Here is a 20,015-nt window from a genome sequence, read left to right as displayed (position 1 = left end):
TCTCTGACCTCACTCTGTGCATCTCTGAGCTCTCTCTCTCTCCCTCCCTCACTGAACTCATTCTCTCTCTCTCTCCCTCTCTGTCTTCTCTCTCTCTCCCTCACTGACATCTCTCTCTCTCTCTCCCTATCTGACCTATCTCTCTCCTTCTCTGAATTCTCTCTCTCTCTCTCTCCCTCTCTGACCTCTCTCTCTCCCTCTCTTACATCTCTCTCTCTCTCCCTCTCTGTCTTCTCTCTCTCTCCCTCTCTGACCTCTCAATTTCTCTCCATCTCTGACATCTCTATCCCTCTCTCACCTCTATCTCTCTCTCCCTCTCTGACCTCTCTCTTTCTCCGATCTCTATCTCTCCCTCTCTGACCTATCTCGCTCTCTCCGTCTCTGACTTCTCTCTCTCTCCCTCTCTGACGTCTCACTCTCTCTACCTCTGACCAGTCTCTCTCTCTCTCCCTCTGACCTCTCTCTCTCTCCCTCTCTGACCTACCTCTCTCCCTCTCTGACCTCTTTCTCACACTCTCTCCCTCTCTGACCTCTCTTACTCCCTCTCTCACCTCTCTCCCTTTCTCTCCCTCCTGAAGTCTATCTCTCTTTCTCTCTCTGACCTCTATCTCTCCATTTCTTACCTCTCTCTCTCTCTCTTCCTCTCTCAACCGCCTCTGACCTCTACTCTCTCTCCCTCTCTGATCTCACACTTTCCCTCTCCGAAATCTCTCCCTCCCTCTTTGACCTCACTCTGTGCATCTCTGAGCTCTCTCTCTCTCCCTCCCTCACTGAACTCACTCTCTCTCTCTCTCTCCCTCTCTGACATTTCTCTCTCTCTCTTCTTCTCCCTCTTCCCCTTTGACCTCTCTCTCTCCCACTCTGACCTCACTCTCTCCCTCTCTGATATCTCTCTCTCCTCATCTGACCTCTCTTTCCCTCACTGACCTCTCTCTCTCTCTCTCACTACCTCCCTGACGTCTCTCTCTCTGCCTCTCCGACCTCTCTCTCTCTCTCTCTCCCTCTGACCTCTCTCTCTCTCTCTACCTCTCTGACCTCTCTATCTCTCGTCCGCTGTGACATCTCTCTCTCTCTCCCTCTCTGACTTCTCTCTCTCCCTCTCTGACCTCTCTCTCTCAACCTCTGTGACCTCTCTCTCTCTCCCTCTCTGACCTCTGTCTCCCTCTCTGAACTCTATCTCTCCCTCTCTGACCTATCTCGCTCTCTCCCTCTCTGACGTCTCTCTCTCTCTCCCTCTCTGACGCCTCACTGTCTCTACCTCTGACCTGTCTCTCTCTCACCCACTGACCTCTCTCTCTCTCCCTCTCTGACCTACCTCTCTCCCTCTCTGACTTCTTTCTCACACTCTCTCCCTCTCTGACCTCTCTTACTCACTCTCTGACCTCTCTCCCTTTCTCTCCCTCACTGAAGTCTATCTCTCTCTCTCTCTCTCTCTCTGACCTCTATCTCTCCATTTCTTACCTCTCTCTCTCTCTTCCTCTCTCAACCGCCTCTGACCTCTACTCTCTCTCCCTCTCTGATCTCACACTCTCCCTCTCCGAAATCTCTCCCTCCCTCTCTGACCTCACTCTGTGCATCTCTGAGCTCTCTCTCTCTCCCTCCCTCACTGAACTCACTCTCTCTCTCTCTCCCTCTCTGTCTTCTCTCTCTCTCCCTCACTGACATCTCTCTCTCTCTCTCCCTATCTGACCTATCTCTCTCCCTCTCTGACCTCTCTCTCTCTCTCCCTCTCTGACCTCTCTCTCTCCCTCTCTTACATCTCTCTCTCTCTCCCTCTCTGTCTTCTCTCTCTCTCCCTCTCTGACCTCTCAATTTCTCTCCATCTCTGACATCTCTATCCCTCTCTCACCTCTATCTCTCTCTCCCTCTCTGACCTCTCTCTTTCTCCGATCTCTATCTCTCCCTCTCTGACCTATCTCGCTCTCTCCGTCTCTGACTTCTCTCTCTCTCCCTCTCTGACGTCTCACTCTCTCTACCTCTGACCAGTCTCTCTCTCTCTCCCTCTGACCTCTCTCTCTCTCCCTCTCTGACCTACCTCTCTCCCTCTCTGACCTCTTTCTCACACTCTCTCCCTCTCTGTCCTCTTTTACTCCCTCTCTGACCTTTCTCCCTTTCTCTCCCTCACTGAAGTCTCTCTCTCTCTCTCTCTCTCTGAACTCTATCTCTCCACTTCTTACCTCTCCCTCTCTTTTCCTCTCTCAACCTCCTCTGACCTCTACTCTCTCTCCCTCTCTGATATCACACTCTCCCTCTCCGAAATCTCTCCCTCCCTCTCTGACCTCACTCTGTGCATCTCTGAGCTCTCTCTCTCTCCCTCCCTCACTGAACTCACTCTCTCTCTCTCTCCCTCTCTGACATTTCTCTCTCTCTCTTCTTCTCCCTCTTCCCCTTTGACCTCTCTCTCTCCGTCTCTGACCTCACTCTCTCCCTCTCTGATATCTCTCTCTCCTCATCTGACCTCTCTTTCCCTCACTGACCTCTCTCTCTCTCTCTCACTACCTCCCTGACGTCTCTCTCTCTGCCTCTCCGACCTCTCTCTCTCTCTCTCTCTCCCTCTGACCTCTCTCTCTCTCTCTACATCTGTGACCTCACTATCTCTCGCCCGCTGTGACATCTCTCTCACTCTCCCTCTCTGACTTCTCTCTCTCCCTCTCTGACCTCTCTCTCTCTACCTCTGTGACCTCTCTCTCTCTCCCTCTCTGACCTCTGTCTCCCTCTCTGAACTCTCTCTTCCTCTCTGACCTATTTCCCCCCCTCCCTCTCTAAGCTCTCTCTCTCTCCATCTCTGACCTCTCTCTAGCTCTCTCCCTCTGACCTCTCTCTCTCTCTCTCCCTCTGACCTCTCTATCTCTCTCCCTCTCTGACCTCGCTCTATCTCTACCTCCATGACCTGACTCTCTCTCTCCCTCCCTGAAATCTCTCCCTCTGTCCCTGTGATCTCTCTCTCTCAATTCCGCTGACTTCTCTCTCTCTCTCCGTCTCTGACCTTTCTCTCTCTCCAACACTGACCTCTCTCTCTTCCTCTCCCTCTACCTCTCTGACCTCTCTCTCTCCCTCTCTGACCTCTTGCACTCCCTATCTGACCTCTCTCACTCTCCGACCTCTCTCTATTCGTCTCCGACCTATCTCTGGCTCTCTGATTTCTCTCTCTCTAATTCTCTGACATATCTCTCTTTCTATCTCTCTCCTGCTCACCCTCCCCCTCTGACCACTTTCTCTCTCCCTCTCTGACCTCTCTCTCTATCTCTATCCTGCTCCGCCCTCTCTGACCTCTCTCTCTCTCTCTCTGCCTCTCTGACCACTCTCTCTCCTTCTCTGACCTCTCTCTCTCACTCTCTCTCCCTCTCTGTCCTCTCTCTTTATCCCTCTCTGACGTCTCTCTCTCTCTCTCCCTCTCAGAGCTCCATCTCTCCCTCAGTGACTTATTTCTCTCTCTCCCTCTCGAACATCTCTCTCTCCATCTCTCACCTCTCTCCGGCTCTCTCCCTCTGACCTCTCTCTCTCTCCCTCTGACCTCTCCCTCTCTCCCTCTGACCTCTCTCTTTGTCTCCCTCTCTGACATCCTTCTCCTCCTCTATGTCCTCTCTCTCCCCCTCTGACCTCTCTCTCTCACTCTCGCCCTCTCCCTCTCTGACCTCTCTCTCTATCCCTTTCTGACCTCTCTCTGTCTCTCTCCCTGAACTCTCTCTCACTCTCCCTTTCTAACCACTCTCTCTCTCTCTCTCTGACATCTCTTTCTCTCTCTCCCTCTGACGTCTCTCTATCTCTCCCTCTGACCTCTCTCTCCCTCTCTGACCCCTCTCTCTCTTGCACTCTGACTTCTCTCTTTCTCCATCTCTAACATCTATTTCTCTCTCCCTCTCTGACCTCTCACTCTCTCTCTCTCTTCCTCTCTGACCTCTCTCTCCATCCCTCTCTGACCATTCTCACCCTCTCTGACCTCTCTATCTCTCTCCAACCTCTATCTCTCCCTCTCTGACCTATCTCGCTCTCTCCCTCTCTGACTTCTCTCTCTCTCACTCTCTGACCTCTCAATCTCTCTCCCTCTGACCTGTCTCTCTCTCTCCCTCTCAACTCCCTCTCTCTCCCTCTCTGACCTCTCTCTCTCTCTCCCTCTCTGACCTCTCCATCTCTCCCTCTCTGACTTCTCTATCTCTGCCTCTCTGTTCTCTCACTCTCCTTCTCTGTCATCTCTCTCTATCTCTCTCTCCCCCTCTGATCTACCTCTCTCGCTCTCTGACCTCTCTCTCACTCTCTCCCTCTCTGACCTTTCTCTCTCTCCGTCTCTCACTCTCTGACCTCTCTCTCTCCTTCACGGAACTCTCTCTCTCTCTCTCTCTCCCTCTCTGACCTCTATCTCTCCCTCTCTGACCTCTTTCTCTCTCACTTCGTCTCCCACTCCCCCTCTGACCTCTCTCTCTCTCCCTCTCTGACCTCACTCTCTCCCTCTCTGACATCTCTCTCTCTCTCTCTCTCTGACCTCTCTCTCTCTCCCTCACTGAACTCTCTCTCTCTCTCTCTCCTCCTCTCTGACCTCTATCTCTCCCTCTCTGAGCTCTTTCTCTCTCACTTCGTCTCCCTCTCCCCCTCTGACCTCTCTCTCTCTCCCTCTCTGACCTCGCTCTCTCTCTCCCTGTCTCACTTCTCTCTCTCTCCCTCTCTGACCTCTCTCTCCCTCCCTCTCTGACCTGCCTCTCTCCCCCTCTGACCTCTCTCTCTCTCTGTCCCTTTCTGACCTCTCTCTCTCTCGCTCTCTGACCTCTCTCTCTCCCTGAACTTTCTCTCACTCTCCCTTTCTAACCTCTCTCTCTCTCCCTCTCTGACATCTCTTTCTCTCTCTCCCTCTGACGTCTCTCTATCTCTCCCTCTGACCCCTCTCTCTCTCTCTGACCCCTATCTCTCTCTCTCTCTCACTCTGACTTCTCTCTTTCTGCCTCTCTAACATCTATTTCTCTCTTCCTCTCTAACATCTATTTCTCTCTCCCTCTCTGACCTCTCACTCTCTCTCTCTCTTCCTCTCTGACCTCTCTCTCTCTCCCTCTCTGACCTTTCTCTCCCTCTCTGACCTCTCTATCTCTCTCCAACCTCTATCTCTCCCTCTCTGACCTATCTCGCTCTCTCCCTCTCTGACTTCTCTCTCTCTCAATCTCTGACCTCTCAATCGCTCTCCCTCTGACCTGTCTCTCTCTCTCCCTCTGAACTCTCTCTCTCTCCCTCTCTGACCTCTCTCTCTCTCTACCTTTCTGACCTCTCCACCTCTCCCTCTCTGACTTCTCTATCTCTGCCTCTCTGTTCTCTCACTCTCCTTCTCTGTCATCTCTCTCTATCTCTCTCTCCCTCTCTGATCTACCTCTGTCGCTCTCTGACCTCTCTCTCACTCTCTGTCCCTCTCTGACCTTTCTCTCTCTCCGTCTCTCACTCTCTGACCTCTCTCTCTCCTTCACGGAACTCTCTCTCTCTCTCTCTCTCCCTCTCTGACCTCTATCTCTCCCTCTCTGACCTCTTTCTCTCTCACTTCGTCTCCCTCTCCCCCTCTGACCTCTCTCTCTCTCCCTCTCTGACCTCACTCTCTCCCTCTCTGACATCTCTCTCTCTCTCTCTCTGACCTCTCTCTCTCTCCCTCACTGAACTCTCTCTCTCTCTCTCTCCTCCTCTCTGACCTCTATCTCTCCCTCTCTGAGCTCTTTCTCTCTCACTTCGTCTCCCTCTCCCCCTCTGACCTCTCTCTCTCTCCCTCTCTGACCTCGCTCTCTCTCTCCCTGTCTCACCTCTCTCTCTCTCCCTCTCTGACCTCTCTCTCCCTCCCTCTCTGACCTGCCTCTCTCCCCCTCTGACCTCTCTCTCTCTCTGTCCCTTTCTGACCTCTCTCTCTCTCGCTCTCTGACCTCTCTCTCTCCCTGAACTTTCTCTCACTCTCCCTTTCTAACCTCTCTCTCTCTCCCTCTCTGACATCTCTTTCTCTCTCTCCCTCTGACGTCTCTCTATCTCTCCCTCTGACCCCTCTCTCTCTCTCTGACCCCTATCTCTCTCTCTCTCTCACTCTGACTTCTCTCTTTCTCCCTCTCTAACATCTATTTCTCTCTTCCTCTCTAACATCTATTTCTCTCTCCCTCTCTGACCTCTCACTCTCTCTCTCTCTTCCTCTCTGACCTCTCTCTCTCTCCCTCTCTGACCTTTCTCTCCCTCTCTGACCTCTCTATCTCTCTCCAACCTCTATCTCTCCCTCTCTGACCTATCTCGCTCTCTCCCTCTCTGACTTCTCTCTCTCTCAATCTCTGACCTCTCAATCTCTCTCCCTCTGACCTGTCTCTCTCTCTCCCTCTGAACTCTCTCTCTCTCCCTCTCTGACCTCTCTCTCTCTCTACCTTTCTGACCTCTCCACCTCTCCCTCTCTGACTTCTCTATCTCTGCCTCTCTGTTCTCTCACTCTCCTTCTCTGTCATCTCTCTCTATCTCTCTCTCCCTCTCTGATCTACCTCTGTCGCTCTCTGACCTCTCTCTCACTCTCTGTCCCTCTCTGACCTCACTCTCTCTCCGTCTCTCACTCTCTGACCTCTCTCTCTCCCTCACTGAATTCTCTCTCTCTCTCTCTCTCCCTCTCTGACCTCTATCTCTCCCTCTCTGACCTCTTTCTCTCTCACTTCGTCTCCCTCTCCCCCTCTGACCTCTCTGTCTCTCCCTCTCTGACCTCACTCTCTCCCTCTCTGACATCTCTCTCGCTCTCTGACCTCCCTCTCTCTCCCTCACTGAACTCTCTCTCTGTCTCTCCCTCTCTGACCTCTATCTCTCCCTCTCTGACCTCTTTCTCTCTCACTTCGTCTCCCTCTCCCCCTCTGACCTCTCTCTCCATCTCTGACCTCACTCTCTCCCTCTTGAACATCTCTCTCTACCTCTCTGACCTCTCTCTCCCTCTCTGACCTCTCTCTCTCTCTCTCTCTCCTTCCCTGACCTCTCTCTCTCTGCTTTTCCGTCCTCTCTCTCTTCGCTCTCTTCCTCTGACATCTCTCTATCTCCATCTGACCTCTCTCTACCTCTCTGACCTCTCTCTGTCTCCCTCTCTGACCTTTCTCTCCCTCTCTGACAACTCTCTCTTTCTCTTCCTCTCCGACCTCTCTCTATCCCTCTCTGACCTCTCTCTCTTTCTCCCTCTCTGATCTCTCTCTCTCTCTTCCTCTCCCTCTCCCTCTCTGACCTCTCTCTCTCTCTCCGACCTCTATCTCTCCCTCTCTGACCTATCTCGCTATCTCCCTCTCTGACATCTCTCTCTCTCACTCTCTGACCTCTCAATCTCTCTCCCTCTGACCTGTCTCTCTTTCTCCCTCTGAACTCTCTCTCTCACTCCCTCTCTGACCTCTCTCTCTCTCCCTCTCTGACCTCTCCATCTCTCCCTCTCTGAGTTCTCTATCTCTGCCTGTCTGTTCTCTCACTCTCCTTCTCTGACATCTCTCTCTACCTCTCTCTCTCTCTCTGATCTACCTCTCTCACTCTCTGACCTCTCTCTCACTCTCTCTCCCTCTCTGACTTCTCTCTCTCTCCCTCTCTCCCTCTCTGACCTCTCTCTCTCTCCCTCACTGAACTCTCTCTCTCTCTCTCTCTCCCTCTCTGACCTCTATCTCTCACTCTCTGACCTCTTTCTCTCTCACTTTGTCTCCCACTCCCCCTGTGACCTCTCTCTCTCTCTCCCTCTCTGACCTCACTCTCTCCCTCTCGGACATCTCTCTCTCCCTCTCTGACCTCTCTCTCCCTCTCTGACCTCTCTCCCTCGCTCTTTATCCCTCCCTGACCTCTCTCTCTCTGCTTCTCCATCCTCTCTCTCTCTCGCTCTCTCCCTCTGACGTCACTCTGTCTCGCCTGGTCCGACATCTCTCTCTCTCTCCCTCTCTGACTTCTCTCTCTCCCTCTCTGACCTCTCACCCTCTCCCTCTCTGACCTCTCTCTCTCTCTCCCTCTCTGACATCCCTCTCCCGTTCTATGACCTCTCTCTCTCTCTCCCTCTCTGACCTCACTCTCTCCCTCTCTGACATCTCTCTCTCCCTCTCTGACCTCTCTGACCTCTCTCTCTCTCTCTCTCTCCCTCCCTGACCTCTCTCTCTCTGTTTCTCCATCCTCTCTCTCTCTCGCTCTCTCCCTCTGACGTCACTCTCTCTCGCCCGGTCCGGCATCTCTCTCTCTCTCTCCCTCTCTGACTTCTCTCTCTCCCTCTCTGACCTCTCTTCCTCTCCCTCTCTGACCTCTCTCTCTCTCTCTCCCTCTCTGACATCCCTCTCCTGCTCTATGTCCTCTCTCTCTCTCCTTCTCTGACCTCTCTCTCTCACTCTCCCCCTCTCCCTCTCTGACCTCTCTCTCTAGCACCCTCTGTCCACTCTCTCTCTCTCTCTGAGCTCTATCCCTCCCTCTCTGACCTATTTCTCTCTCTCCCTCTCTAAGCTCACTCTCTCGCCATCTCTGACCTCTCCCTGTCACTCTCCCTCTGACCTCTCTCTCTCTCCCTCTCTGACCTCTCTCTCTCTCTCTCTCCCTCTCTGAGCTGTATCTCTCCCTCTCTGACCTATTTTCCTCTCTCCCTCTCTGACCTCTCTCTCTTTCTCTCTCTCTCCCTTTCTGACCTCTCTCTCTCCCTGTCTCACCTCTCTACCTCTCCGTGTCTGACCTCTCTCTCTCCCCTACTCTGACCTACCCTTCTCCCCCTCTGACCTCTCTCTCTCTCTCTGTCCCTCTCTGACCTCTCTCTCTCCCTGACCTCTCTCTCACACTCCCTCTGACCTCTCTCTCTCTCCCTCCCTCTCTTACCTCTCTCTCTCCCTCTCTGACTTCTCTCTCTCTCTCCCTCTGACGTCTCGCTATCTCTCACTCTGACCTCTCTCTCCCTCTCTGACTTCTCTCTCTCTCCGTCTCTAACATCAATTTCTCTCTACCTGTCTAACATCTATTTCTCTTTCCCTCTCTGACCTCTCTCTCACTCTCTCCCTATCTGACCTCACTCTCTCTCCCTCTCTGACCTTTCTCTCTATCTCCGACGGCTCTCTCTTTCTCTCCCTCTCTGACCTCTCTCTATCCCTCTCTGACCTCTCTCACTTTCTCCCTCTCTGACCCCTCTCTCTCTCTTCCTCTCCCTCTCTTCTCTGACCTCTCTCTCTCTCTCCGACGTCTATCTCTCCCTCTCTGACCTATCTCGCTCTCTCCCTCTCTGACCTCTCTCCCTTTCTCTCCCTCACTGAAGTCTATCTCTCTCTCTCTCTCTCCCTCTCTGACCTCTATCTCTCCATTTCTTACCTCTCTCTCGCTCTTCCTCTCTCTCTGCCTCTGACCTCTACTCTCTCTCCCTCTCTGACATCACACTCTCCCACTCCGAAATCTCTCCCTCCCTCTCTGACCTCACTTTGTGCATTTCCAAGCTCTCTCTCTCTACCTCCCTCACTGAACTCACTCTCTCTCTCTCTCCCTCTCTGACATCTCTCTCTCCTCATCTGACCTCTGTTTCCCTCACTGACCTCTCTCTCTCTCTCACTACCTCCCTGACCTCTCTCACTCTGCCTCTCCGACATCTCTCTCTCTTGCTCTCTCCCTCTGACGTCTCTCTCTCTCTCTACCTCTCTGACGTCACTATCTCTCGCCCGCTCTGACATCTCTCTCTCTCTCCCTCTCTGACTTCTCTCTCTCCCTCTCTGACCACTCTCTCTCTACCTCTGTGACCTCTCTCTCTCACCCTCTCTGACCTCTTTCTCCCTCTCTGGACTCTCTTTCTTGCTCTCTGACTTATTTCTCGCCCTCCCTCTCTAAGCTCTCTCTCTCTCCATCTCTGACCTCTCTCTATCTCTCTATCTCTGACCTCTCTCTCTTTCTCTCTATCCCTCTGACCTCTCTATCTCTCTCCCTCTCTGACTTCTCTCTCTCTTCCTCTCCATCTCTTCTCTGACCTCTCTCTCTCTCTCCAACCTCTATCTCTTCCTCTCTGACCAATCTCGCTCTCTCCCTCTCTGGTTTCTCTTTCTCTCCCTCTCTGACCTCTCACTCTCTCTCCCTGTGACCTGTCTCTCTCTCTCCCTCTGACCTCTATCTCTCTCCCTCTCTGACCTCGCTCTCTCTCCCTCTGACCTCTCATCTCTCCCTCTGACCTCTCTGTCTATCTCTCCCTCTCTGACATCCCTCTCCCCCTCTTCGTCCTCTGTCTCTCTCTCACTCTCTGACCGCTCTCTCTCACTCTCCCCCTCTCCCTCTCTGACCTCTCACTCTATCCCTCTCTGACCTCTCTCTCTCTCTCTCTCCCTCTCTGAGCTCTATCTCTCCCTCTCTGACCTATTTTTCTCTCTCCCTCTCTGACCTCTCTCTCTCTCTCTTCCTCTCCCTCTCCCCTTACCTCTCTCTCTCTCCCAATCTGATCTCATTCTCTCCCTCTCTGACCTCACTCTCTCCTTCTCTGACACTTCTATCTCCCTCTCTGACCTCTCTCTCCCTCTCTGACCTCTCTCTCTCTCTCTTCCTCTCAGTTCTCTCTCCCTCTCTCTCTCTCTCTGACCTCTCTCATAGTCTTTTTCTCTGAACTCTCTCTCTCTCTCCCTCTATGACCTCTCTCTCTCGCTCTCTGATCTCTCTCTCTCTCTCTCTCCCTCTCTGAGCTCTATAACTCCCTCTCTAACGTCTCTCTCTCTCCCTCTCTGACCTCTCTCTCTCTCTCTCCCTCTGACGTCCCTCTATCTCAACCTCTGACCTTTCTCTCTCTCCATCTCCGATCACTCTCTCTCTCCCTGTCTCTCTCTCTCTCTGCCTTCTCTCTCTCTCTCTCTAACATCTATTTCTCTCTCCCTCTCTGACCTCAATCTCTCTCTCTGTCCTCTCTCTCTCTCCCTCTCTGACCTCTCTCTCTCTCCCTCTCTTACAGCTCTCTCTCTCCACCCTCTCTGTCTTCTCTCTCTCTCTTTCACTGACATCTCTCTCTCTCTCTCTCTCCCTATCTGACCTATCTCTCTCCCTCTCTGACCTCTCTCTCTCTCTCCCTCTCTGACGTCTCTCTCTCCCTCTCTTACATCTCTCTCTCTCTCCCTCTCTGTCTTCTCTCTCTCTCCCTTTCTGACCTCTCACTCTCTCTCCATCTCTGACATCTCTATCCCTCTCTGACCTCTCTCTCTCTCTCTCTCACTACCTCCCTGACCTCTCTCTCTCTGCCTGTCCGACCTCTCTCTCTCTCGCTCTCTACCTCTGACCTGTCTCTCTCTCTCTCTACCTCTCTGACCTCACTATCTCTCGCCCGCTCTGACATCTCTCTCTCTCTCCCTCTCTGACTTCTCTCTCTCCCTCTCTGACCTCTCTCTCTCTCTACCTCTGTGACCTCTCTCCCTCACCCTCTCTGACCTCTGTCTCCCTCTCTGAACTCTCTCTCTCCCTCTCTGACTTATTTCTCGCCCTCCCTCTCTAAGCTTTCTCTCTCTCCATCTCTGACCTCTCTCTCTCTCTCCCTCTGACCTCTCTCTCTCTCTCTCTCTCTCTCCCTCTGACCTCTCTATCTCTCTCCCTCTCTGACCTCGCTCTATCTCTACCTCTACGACCTGACTCTCTCTCTCCCTCCCTGAAATCTCTCCCTCTGTCCCTCTGATCTTTCTCTCTCAATTCTGCTGACTTCTCTCTCTCTCTCCCTCTCTGACCTTTCTCTTTCTCCAACACTGACCTCTCTCTCTTCCTCTCCCTCTACCTCTCTGACCTCTCTCTCTCCCTCTCTGACCTCTTGCACTCCCTATCTGACCTCTCTCACTCTCCGACCTCTCTCTATTCGTCTCCGACCTGTCTCTCGCTCTCTGATTTCTCTCTCTCTAATTCTCTGACATATCTCTCTTTCTATCTCTCTCCTGCTCACCCTCCCCCTCTGACCACTATCTCTCTCCCTCTCTGACCTCTCTCTCTATCTCTCTCCTGCTCCCCCCTCTCTGACCTCTCTCTCTCTCTCTCCCTCTCTGATCTCTCTCTCTCCTTCTCTGACCTCTCTCTCTCTCTCTCCCTCTCTGTCCTCTCTCTTTATCCCTCTCTGACATCTCTCTCTCTCTCTCTCTCTCAGAGCTCCATCTCTCCCTCAGTGACTTATTTCTCTCTCTCCCTCTCGAACATCTCTCTCTCCATCTCTCACCTCTCTCCGGCTCTCTCCCTCTGACCTCTCCCTCTCTCCCTCTGACCTCTCTCTCTGTCTCCCTCTCTGACATCCTTCTCCTCCTCTATGTCCTCTCTCTCCCTCTCTGACCTCTCTCTCTCACTCTCGCCCTCTCTCTCTCTGACCTCTCTCTCTATCCCTTTCTGACCTCTCTCTGTCTCTCTCCCTCTGACCTGTCACTCTCTCCCTCATTGACCTCTCTCTCTCTCTCCATCTCTGTGCTCTATTTCTCCCTCTCTGACCTTTTTTTCCCTCTCCCTCTCTGGCCTCTCTCTCTTTCTCCCTCTCTCCCTCTCTGACCTCGCTCTCTCTCTCCCTGTCTCACCTCTCTCTCTCTCCCTCTCTGACCTCTCTCTCTCTCCCTCTCTGACCTGCCTCTCTCCCCCTCTGACCTCTCTCTCTCTCTCTGTCCCTTTCTGACCTCTCTCTCTCTCCCTCTCTGACCTCTCTCTCCCTCTCCCTGAACTCTCTTTCACTCTCCCTTTCTAACCTTTCTCTCTCTCTCTGACCCCTCTCTCTCTCTCTCTCGCACTCTGACTTCTCTCTTTCTCCCTCTCTAACATCTATTTCTCTCTTCCTCTCTAACATCTATTTCTCTCTCCTTCTCTGACCTCTCACTTTCTCTCTCTCTTCCGCTCTGACCTCTCTCTCACTCCCTCTAAGACCCTTCTCTCCCTCTCTGACCTCTCTATCTCTCTCCAACCTCTATCTCTCCCTCTCTGACCTATCTCGCTCTCTCCCTCTCTGACTTCTCTCTCTCTCACTCTCTGACCTCTCAATCTCTCTCCCTCTGACCTGTCTTTCTCTCTCCCTCTGAACTCTCTCTCTCTCCCTCTCTGACCTCTCTCTCTCTCTCCCTCTCTGACCTCTCCATCTCTCCCTCTCTGACTTCTCTATCTCTGCCTCTCTGTTCTCTCACTCTCCTTCTCTGTCATCTCTCTCTATCTCTCTCTCCCTCTCTGATCAACCACGCTCGCTCTCTGACCTCTCTCTCACTCTCTCTCCCTCTCTGACTTCTCTCTCTCTCCGTCTCTCACTCTCTGACCTCTCTCTCTCCCTCACTGAACTCTCTCTCTCTCTCTCCCTCTCTGACCTCTATCTCTCCCTCTCTGACCTCTTTCTCTCTCACTTTGTCTCCCACTCCCCGTCTGACCACTCTCTCTCTCCCTCTCTGACCTCACTCTCTCCCTCTCTGACATCTCTCTCTCTCTCTCTGACCTCTCTCTCTCTCCCTCACTTAACTCTCTCTCTCTCTCTCTCTCTCTCTCCCTCTCTGACCTCTCTATCTCTCTCTCCCTCTCTGACATCTCTCTCTCTCTCTCTGACCTCTCTCTCTCTCCCTCACTGAGCTCTCTCTCACTCTCTCTCCCTCTCTGACCTCTCTATCTCTCTCTCCCTCCCTGACCACTCTCTCTCTGCTTCTCCGTCCTCTCTCTCTCTCATTCTCTCCCTCTGACATATCTCTCCCTCTCTGACCACTCTCTCTCTCTCCCTCTCTCTCTCTCTCGCTCTCTGACTTCTCTCTCTCTCTCTGTCTCTCTACCATCTATTTCTCTCTCCCTCTCTGACCTCACTCTCTCTCTCTCTGACCTCTCTCTCTCTCCCTCTCTGACCTCTCTCTCTCTCTCCCTCTCAGACCTCTCTCTCTCTCCCTCTCTTACAGCTCTCTCTCTCACCCTCCCTCACTGAACTCACTCTCTCTCTCTCTCTCTCCCTCTCTGACATTTCTCTCTCTCTCTTCTTCTCCCTCTTCCCCTTTGACCTCTTTCTCTCTCCCTCTCTGACCTCACTCTCTCCCTCTCTGATATCTCTCTCTCCTCATCGGACCTCTCTTTCCCTCACTGACCTCTCTCTCTCTCTCTCACTACCTCCCTGACCTCTCTCTCTCTCTGCCTCTCCGACCTCTCTCTCTCTCGCTCTCTCCCTCTGACCTCTCTCTTTCTCTCTACCTCTCTGACCTCACTATCTCTCGCCCGCTCTGACATCTCTCTCTCTCTCCCTCTCTGACTTCTCTCTGTCTCCGTCTCTCACTCTCTGACCTCTGTCTCTCCCTCACTGAACTCTCTCTCTCTCTCTCTCCCTCTCTGACCACTTTCTCTCCCTCTCTGACCTCTTTCTCTCTCACTTTGTCTCCCACTCCCCCTCTGACCACTCTCTCTCTCCCTCTCTGACCTCACTCTCTCCCTCTCTGACATCTCTCTCTCTCTCTCTCTGACCTCTCTCTCTCCCTCACTGAACTCTCTCTCTCTCTCTATCTCCCTCTCTGACCATTATCTCTCCCTCTCTGAACTCTTTCTCTCTCACTTCGTCTCCCTCTCCCCCTCTGACATCTCTCTCTCTCCCTCTCTGACCTCTCTATCTCTCTCTCCCTCCCTGACCACTCTCTCTCTGCTTCTCCGTCCTCTCTCTCTCACTCACTCTCTCCCTCTGACATATCTCTCCCTCTCTGACCCCACTCTCTCTCTCCCTCTCTCTCTCTCTCACTCTCTGACTTCTCTCTCTCTCTCTCTACCTCTATTTCTCTCTCCCTCTCTGACCTCAATCTCTCTCTCTCTGACCTCTCTCTCTCTCCCTCTATGACCTCTCTCTCTCTCTCCCTCTCTTACAGCTCTCTCTCTCTCCCTCTCTGTCTTCTCTCTCTCCCTCACTGACATCTCTCTCTCTCTCTCCCTATCTGACCTATCTCTCTCCCTCTCTGACCTCTCTCTCTCTCTCCCTCTCTGACCTCTCTCTCTCCCTCTCTTACATCTCTCTCTCTCTCCCTCTCTGTCTTCTCTCTCTCTCCCTCTCTGACCTCTCACTCTCTCTCCATCTCTGACATCTCTATCACTCTCTGACCTCTCTCTCTCTCTCCCTCTCTGACCGCGCTCTCTCTCTTTTTCTCCATCTCCCTCTCTGACCTCTCTCTCTCTCCGAACTCTATCTCTCCCTCTCTAACCTATCTCGCTCTCTCCATCTCTGACGTCTCTCTCTCTCCCTCTCTGACTTCTTTCTCACACTCTCTCCCTCTCCGACCTCTCTTACTCCCTCTCTGACCTCTCCCCCTTTCTCTCCCTCACTGAAGTCTATCTCTCTCTCTCTCTCCCTCTCTGACCTCTATCTCTCCATTTCTTACCTCTCTCTCTCTCTTCCTCTCTCTCCGCCTCTGACCTCTACTCTCTCTCCCTATCTGACCTCACACTCTCCCTCTCTGAAATCTCTCCCTCCCTCTCTGACCTCACTCTGTGCATTTCTAAGCTCTCTCTCTCTCCCTCCCTCACTGAACTCTCTCTCTCTCTCTCTCTCCTTCTATGACATTTCTCTCTCTCTCTTCTTCTCCCTCTTCCCCTTTGACCTCTTTCTCTCTCCCTCTCTGACCTCACTCTCTACCTCACTGACATCTCTTTCTCCTCATCTGACTTCTCTTTCCCTCACTGACCTCTCTCTCTCTCTCTCTCACTACCTCCCTGACCTCTCTCTCCCTACCTCTCCGAACTCTCTCTCTCTCGCTCTCTCCCTCTGACCTCTCTCTCTCTCTACCTCTCTGACCTCACTATCTCTCGCCCGCTCTGACATCTCTCTCTCTCTCCCTCTCTGACTTCTCTCTCTCCCTCTCTGACCTCTCTCTCTCTACCTCTGTGACTTCTCTCTCTCTCCCTCCCTGACCTCTGTCTCCCTCTCTGAACTCTCTCTCTCCCTCTCTGACTTATTTCTCGGCCTCCCTCTCGAAGCTCTCTCTCTCTCCATCTCTGACCTCTCTCTATCTCTCTCCCTCTGACCCCTCTCTCTCTCTCTCTCCCTCTGACCTCTCTATCTCTCTCCCTCTCTGACCTCGCTCTATCTCTACCTCTACGACCTGACTCTCTCTCTCCCTTCCTGAAATCTCTCCCTCTGTCCCTCTGATCTCTCTCTCTCAATTCTGCTGACTTCTCTCTCTCTCTCTCCGTCTCTGACCTTTCTCTCTCTCCAACACTGACCTCGCTCTCTTCCTCTCCCTCTACCTCTCTGACCTCTCTCTCTCCCTCTCTGACCTCTTGCATTCCCTATCTGACCTCTCTCACTCTCCGACCTCTCTCTATTCGTCTCCGACCTGTCTCTGGCTCTCTGATTTCTCTCTCTCTAATTCTCTGACATATCTCTCTTTCTATCTCTCTCCTGCTCACCCTCCCCCTCTGACCACTTTATCTCTCCCTCTCTGACGTCTCTATCTCTCTCCTGCTCCCCCCACTCTGACCTCTCTCTCTCTCTCCCTCTCTGACCTCTCTCTCTCCTTCTCTGACCTCTCTCTCTCACTCGCTCTCCCTCTCTGTCCTCTCTCTTTATCCCTCTCTGACATCTCTCTCTCTCCCTCTCAGAGCTCCATCTCTCCCTCAGTGACTTATTTCTCTCTCTCCCTCTCGAAAATCTCTCTCTCCATCTCTCACCTCTCTCCGGCTCTCTCCCTCTAACCTCTCCCTCTCTCCCTCTGACCTCTCTCTTTGTCTCCCTCTCTGACATCCTTCTCCTCCTCTATGTCCTCTCTCTCCCTCTCTGACCTCTCTCTCTCACTCTCGCCCTCTCCCTCTCTGACCTCTCTAACTATCCCTTTCTGAAATCTCTCTGTCTCGCTCCCTCTGACCTCTCACTCTCACCCTCATTGACCTCTCTCTCTCTCTCCCGCTCTGAGCTCTCTCTCTCCCCGTCTCTCTCTCTCAGACTTCTCTCTCTCTCCCTCTGACATTTATTTCTCTCCCCCTCTCTGACCTCAATCTCTCTCTCCCTGACCACTCTCTCTCTCCCTCTCTGACCTCTCTCTCTCTCTCCCTCTCTTACATCCTCTCTCTCTCCCTCTCTGTGGTCTCTCTCTCTCCCTCACTGACATCTCTCTCTCTCTCTCCCTATCTGACCTATCTCTCTCCCTTTCTGACCTCTCTCTCTCTCTCTCCCTCTCTGACCTCTCTCTCTCCCTCTCTTACATCTCTCTCTCTCTCCCTCTCTGTCTTCACTCTCTCTCCCTCTCTGACCTCTCACTCTCTCTCCATCTCTGACATCTCTATCCCTCTCTGACCTCTCTCTCTCTCTCCCTCTCTGACCGTGCTCTCTCTCTTCCTTTCCATCTCGCTCTCTTACCTCTCTCTCTCCGAACTCTATCTCTCCCTCTCTGACCTATCTTGCTCTCTCTGTCTCTGACGTCTCTCTCTCTCCCTCTCTGACGTCTCACTCTCTCTACCCCTGACCAGTCTCTCCCTCACCCTCTGACCTCTCTCTCTCTCCCTCTCTGACCTACCTCTCTCCCTCACTGACTTCTTTCTCACACTCTCTCGCTCTCCGACCTCTCTTACTCCCTCTCTGACCTCCCTCCCTTTCTCTTTTTCACTGAAGTCTATCACTCTCTCTCTCTCTCTCCCTCTCTGACCTCTTTCTCTCCATTTCTTACCTCTCTCTCTCTCTTCCTGTCTCTCCGCCTCTGACCTCTACTCTCTCTCCCTCTCTGACCTCACTCTCTTTCTCTCTGACATCTCTCTCTCTCTCTCTCTGACCTCTCTCTCTCTCTCCCTCACTGAACTCTCTCTCTCTCTCTCTCCCTCTGACCTCTATCTCTCACTCTCTGACCTCTTTCTCTCTCACTTCGTCTCCCTCTCCCCCTCTGACCTATCTCTCTTTCCCTCTCTGACCTCTCTATCTCTCTCTCCCTCCCTGACCTCTCTCTCTCTGCTTCTCTGTCCTCTCTCTCACTCTCTCCCTCTGACATCTCTCTATCTCTCCCTCTAACTTCTCTCTCCCTCTCTGACATTTCTATCTCCCTCTCTGGCCTCTCTCTCCCTCTCTGACCTCTCTCTCTCTCTCTCTTCCTCTCTGTTCTCTCTCCCTCTCTCTCACTATCTGAATTCTCTCACTGTCTTTTTCTCTGACCTTTCTCTCTCTCCCTCTATGATCTCTCTCTCTCGCTCTCTGACCTCTCTCTCTCTCTCCCACTCTTAGCTCTATCACTCCCTATCTAACCTCTCTCTCTCTCCCTCTCTGACCTCTCTCTCTCTCTCCCTCTGACGTCCCTCTATCTCAACCTCTGACCTCTCTCTCTCTCCATCTCCGATCCCTCTCTCTCTCCCCGTCTCTCTCTCTCTCTGACTTCTCTCTCTCTCTCTAACATCTATTTCTCTCTCCATCTCTGACCTCAATCTCTCTCTCTCTCTCTGACCTCTCTCTCTCTCCTTCTCTGACCTCTCTCTCTCTCTCCCTCTCTGTCTTCTCTCTCTCTCCCTCACTGACATCTCTCTCTCTCTCTCCCTATCTGACCTATCTCTCTCCCTCTCTGACCTCTCTCTCTCTCTCCCTCTCTGACCTCTCTCTCTCCCTTTCTTACATCTCTCTCTCTCTCCCTCTCTGTCTTCTCTCTCTCTCCCTCTCTGACCTCTCACTCTCTCTCCATCTCTGACAACTCTATCCCTCTCTGACCTCTCTCTCTCTCTCCCTCTCTGACCGCGCTCTCTCTCTTCCTCTCCATCTCCCTCTCTGACCTCTCTCTCTCTCCGAACTCTATCTCTCCCTCTCTGACCTATCTCGCTCTCTCCGTCTCTTACGTCTCTCTCTCTCCCTCTCTGACTTCTTTCTCACACTCTCTCCCTCTCCGACCTCTCTTACTCCCTCACTGACCTGTCTCCCTTTCTCTCCCTCACTGAAGTCTATCTCTCTCTCTCTCTCTCCCTCTCTGACCTCTATCTCTCCATTTCTTACCTCTCTCTCTCTCTTCCTCTCTCTCTGCCTCTGAACTCTACTCTCTCTCCCTCTCTGACCTCACACTCTTCCTCTCCGAAATCTCTCCCTCCCTCTCTTACCTCACTCTGTGCATCTCTGAGCTCTCTCTCTCTCCCTTCCTCACTGAACTCACTCTCTCTCTCTCCCTCTCTGTCTTCTCTCTCTCCCTCACTGACATCTCTCTCTCTCTCTCCCTATCTGACCTATCTCTCTCCCTCTCTGACCTCTCTCTCTCTCTCTCCCTCTCTGACCTCTCTCCCTCTCTTACATCTCTCTCTCTCTCCCTCTCTGTCTACTCTCTCTCTCCCTCTCTGACCTCTCTCTTTCTCCGATCTCAATCTCTCCCTCTCTGACCTATCTCGCTCTCTCCCTCTCTGACTTCTCTCTCTCTCCCTCTCTGACGTCTCACTCTCTCTACCTCTGACCAGTCTCGCTCTCTCTACCTCTGACCTCTCTCTCTCCCTCTCTGACCTACCTCTCTCCCTCTCTGACTTCTTTCTCACACTCTCTCCCTCTCTGACCTCTCTTACTCCCTCTTTGACCTCTCTCCCTTTCTCTCCCTCACTGAAGTCTTTCTCTCTCTCTCTCTCTCTCTGACCTCTATCTCTCCATTTCTTACCTCTCTCTCTCTCTTCCTCTCTCAACCGCCTCTGACCTCTACTCTCTCTCCCTCTCTGATCTCACACTCTCCCTCTCCGAAATCTCTCCCTCCCTCTCTGACCTCACTCTGTGCATCTCTGAGCTCTCTTTCTCTCGCTCCCTCACTGAACTCATTCTCTCTCTCTCTCTCCCTCTCTGACATTTCTCTCTCTCTCTTCTTCTCCCTCTTCCCCTTTGACCTCTCTCTCTCCCTCTCTGACCTCACTCTCTCCCTCTCTGATATCTCTCTCTCCTCATCTGACCTCTCTTTCCCTCACTGACCTCTCTCTCTCTCTCTCACTACCTCCCTGACGTCTCTCTCTCTGCCTCACCGACCTCTCTCTCTCTCTCTCTCTCCCTCTGACCTCTCTTTCTCTCTCTACCTCTCTGACCTCACTATCTCTCGCCCGCTGTGACACCTCTCTCTCTCTCCCTCTCTGACTTCTCTCTCTCCCTCTCTGACCTCTCTCTCTCTACCTCTGTGTCCTCTCTCTCTCACCCTCTCTGATCTCTGTCTCCCTCTCTG

Source organism: Carcharodon carcharias, chromosome 8, assembly GCF_017639515.1.
Source record: "Carcharodon carcharias isolate sCarCar2 chromosome 8, sCarCar2.pri, whole genome shotgun sequence".
In the NCBI taxonomy this organism is placed as follows: Eukaryota; Metazoa; Chordata; class Chondrichthyes; order Lamniformes; family Lamnidae; genus Carcharodon; species Carcharodon carcharias.
Note: the sequence above shows the minus strand (reverse complement) of the source record.